Raw genomic sequence first — 4,075 nt, 5'->3', positions numbered from 1 at the left:
CTTTTCACTTTCATGCATTGGAGAAGGAAATGGCAACCCACTCCAGTGTTCTTGCCTGGAGAATCCCAGGGACGGGGGAGCCTGGTGGGCTGCCGTCTATGGGGTCTCAGAGAGTCGGACACGACTGAAGCAACTTAGTAGTAGTAGTAGCAAAGAGAAGAGGGGGTGTCCCGTGGGTCAGCTCTGCTGGGACTCCTGGTCCAGTCCATCGTCCAACCCAGTTTCCGTCTGAAAGCTGACCACACCACCTCCTAATCCGAGCTTGTGGTGACTTCTCTACTCGGCCATTTCTCCAGCGCAAGATAGCCCGGCCACCGCCCAACAGAAGGGATGGACTGGTTTCCTTCTTGTTCTTCTATGAAACTAAACGGGTTGGGATATCAGAACAGGTACTTTTCCCGTTTTTTCTGAAAAATCCAGGAAAAGGCGTGAGGTTGTTCGCGGTGCAAGGTTGTGTACTCGGTTGATATGAATCAGGTGCTGTGAGAAACGGCTTCCGGTGGGTCTTACGCAGGTCAGGGTCCTGGGTTCCCACAAGCGCTACCCCTGGGAAGCCCTGTGACCTAGTGTGGACCCAGTATCCCAAACCCCTCCTCTACAAAACGCTTCAAGTTTCCCTTCCAAGTCTACAGTTCTGCAGCAAAAGTCTATGAAATTAGTACCAGAAAGAAATAGAAATGGTTACATATTTGAGCCTGAGCACCATTTTATAGATTAATGGGTTCATGATGTTAGCAAAAGATATGTGTGGTGGATCCAGTTGCTGCCGCTCAAAAGCCTGTAAACAGGCCAGGTTGATGGAAAGAAAAGTTTGCTTTATTTCAGATGCTGGCAACTGTTGGTGGGGAGAGGGTGAAAGACATCTGTCCAAAGGCCAACTCCCCCTGCCTTACAAGCAGGGGGTGAGAGCTTTTATAGACAGAGTGGGAGGAGGTTTCATACAGTCATCTTTAATTGGTCATCAGTGGTCTGACTTTAATTGGTCATCAGTGGTCTGACTAGCATCATCTTGGTTGTTTTAGGTAGAGTTAGAACAAAGTTAGTGGAGGTGATGGAATTCCAGTTGATCTTTTTCAAATCATAAAAGATGATGCTGTGAAAGTGCTGTACTCAATATGTCAGCAAGTTTGGAAAACTCAACAGTGGCCACAAGACTGGAAAAGGTCAGTTTTCATTCCAATCCCAGAGAGAGGTAATGCCAAAGAATGTTCAAACTACCACACAATTGCACGCATCTCACACCCTAGCAAAGTAATGCTCAAAATTCTCCAAGCCAGACTTCAACAGTACATGAACCATGAACTTCCAAATGTTCAAGCTGGATTTAGAAAAGGTAGAGGAACCAAAGATCAAATTGCCAACATTCACTGAGTCATCAAAAAAGTGAGAGAGTTTCATAAAAACATCTACTTCTGCTTTATTGACATGCCAAAGCCTTTTACTGTGTGGATCACAATAAGCTGTGGAAAATTCTTCAAGAGGTGGGACCTCTTACCTGACCAGACCACCTTACCTGCCTCCTGAGAAACCTGTATGCAGGTCGAGAAGCAACAGTTAGAACTGGGCATGGAACAACAGACTGGTTCCAAATTGGGAAAGAAGTATGTCAAGGCTATATATTGTCACCCTGCTTATTAAACTTATATGCAGAGTACATCATGAGAAATGCTGGGCTGGATGAAGCACCAACTGGAATCAAGATTGCTGGGAGAAATATCAATCACCTCAGATATGCAGATGACACCACACTTGTGGCAGAAAGCAAAGAACTAAAGAGCCTCTTGATGAAAATGAAAGAGGAGAGTGAAAAAGTTCACTTAAAATGAAACATTCAGAAAACTGAGATCATGGCACCTGGTCCCATCATTTCATGGCAAATAGATGGGGAAACAATGGAAACAGTGAGAGACTTTATTTTCTTGGGCTCCAAAATCACTGCAGATGGTGACTGCAGCCATGAAATTAAAAGATACTTGCTCCTTGGAAGGAAAGTTATGACCAACCTAGACAGCATATGAAAAAGCAGAGACATTTCTTTGCCAACAAAGTTCTGTCTAGTCAAAGCTTTGATTTTTCCAGTAGTCATGTATGGATGGGAGAGTTGGACTATAAATAAAGCTGATCGCCGAAGAATTGATGCTTTGGAACTGTGCTGTTGGAGAAGACTCTTGAGAGTCCCTTGGACTGCAAGGAGATCCAGTCAGTCCATCCTAAAGGAGATCAGTCCTGAATATTCATTGGAAGGACTGATGCTGAAGCTGAAACTCCAATCCTTTGGCCACCTGATGCAAAGAATGGACTCATTTGAAAAGACCCTGATGCTGGGAAAGATTGAAGGCAGGAGGAGAAGGGGACGACAGAGGATGAGATGGTTGGATGGCATCACCAACTCAATGGACATGAGTTTGAGCAAGCTCCAGAAGTTGGTGATGGACAGGGAAGCCTGGCATGCTGCAGTCTATGGGATCACAAAGAGTCGGACACAACTGAGCAACTGAACTGAACGGAATCTTTAGTTCCAGAGTGCGCTTGTTTCCATTTCTTTGCAGTCAGTTCTTGGCATTGTGGCAGCTTAAGTCCTGGTCACCACGTAGTTAACTTCTCCACCTGGTGTTTTGATATCTATAAGACGGCTCACAGGATATGGCTCAGAATATTATCTACAGCCCTTGAGAAAGAACTAAAGGTCCTTGACTGTGCTTAGTGACTACATTAATATTACTTAGTCTCTTTAGACTGTTTTCCTCTCTCTCAGCATTTCTCACTTCTCTGATTAAACTTACTCTTTGACTAAAGTTTTCCGCTGGCAAAAAGCAGACAGAGGGCCTGGTGGGGGTACAAGGATCATAGCTCCGTTTCAATGACTCAGAGCTGCTTTGTGCTAAATTGCTTGCTACCAGGTGTCTGGCATCAGATAGCAGCAGGCACCTCGGTTCTCAAGGCCTCCTGATCCTGGCTACGAAGCTCAGGTGTGCTGCTTGAGATCCGATTATAACCCTGAATTGGCACATTTCCCTTTTCATCAGCATGCTGTTGAAAAATAAGCATGTGGCGATAACTTAAGAACTTCTCTGGCTAGATGAGCTATGAGTAATTCTGGTTTCATTTTATTCAAATCTTATCCTCCAATTTTTAGTATGACACCTATTTCAAATGCTGCCTGAATACCTCCTAGCAACCATACCTGTCCTGGAATGGCACGGGAATTTCAGCCTTCAGACTCACTTTCCTTCTGGGGCAGAACCAAGAGACCCTCCAGGGAAGTTGAGACCCATCCCTGGGGCTGAGGTTTGGAGGGATGTGAGAGTCACACACAGAAAAGCTGGTTCCTCCAAAGTTATCAAGCGGAAGGACTAAGACCCTGACAAACGTAGAGGCAAGCAGCACAGTAATGAAATTACTGGCTAGAATGTGGCAAATGTTCTCCAACCCGGAAAGGACTTACATTCCACCACAGGCAGGGACAGGATGCCGTCCTATTTCTCTGGTGTCACTGGGATAGAGCTTATACTTGGTATGCCTTTAGTAATGGGGGCTTCATGTTGATGATTTGGTGTGGACTCGAGCCCACCACAGAGACCGTGGGAAGTGGTTGCTGTGGAGGGCTCTTCTGAAGCCAGCAAAACATAGGTCCTGCCCCACCTGTCATTACCCAGGAGGTGATGGTCAACATAAGAAAAGCCCTGATGAAACTCTGGTCAGGGGCTGAGGGTAGGAGAAAGGACTCTTCTGACCATGGTGTGACTTAAGGGTGAGAGAGAACTGTTCTGGGCAGCCAGGGGCCACTGTTTGGTGAGATCAGCTGCCACTTCACTTTGTTCCAGAAACATCGACATTGGTGTAGCAGGTGTGAATGTGCACTGCCATTGACTCAGGTGGGCAAGACGTACAACCAGACTTTTAAAGCCATTAGGGGCTCTCCATGCTACCTGGGAGCAGAAAATGCAGTCCAGTCACTTTCTGATCCAGGGTTATTTCTCCCCGAGGCAGAGTCTTAAAATTCCAGGAGTGTTTCCAACACGTCCTGTTTCCCATGGGCTTCCCCAGTGGCTCAGAAGTGCAGGAGATGCAAGTT

The sequence above is a fragment of the Bison bison genome, unplaced genomic scaffold (assembly GCF_000754665.1).
Source record: "Bison bison bison isolate TAMUID 2011002044 unplaced genomic scaffold, Bison_UMD1.0 scf7180017864191, whole genome shotgun sequence".
Classification (NCBI taxonomy): domain Eukaryota; kingdom Metazoa; phylum Chordata; class Mammalia; order Artiodactyla; family Bovidae; genus Bison; species Bison bison.
Note: the sequence above shows the minus strand (reverse complement) of the source record.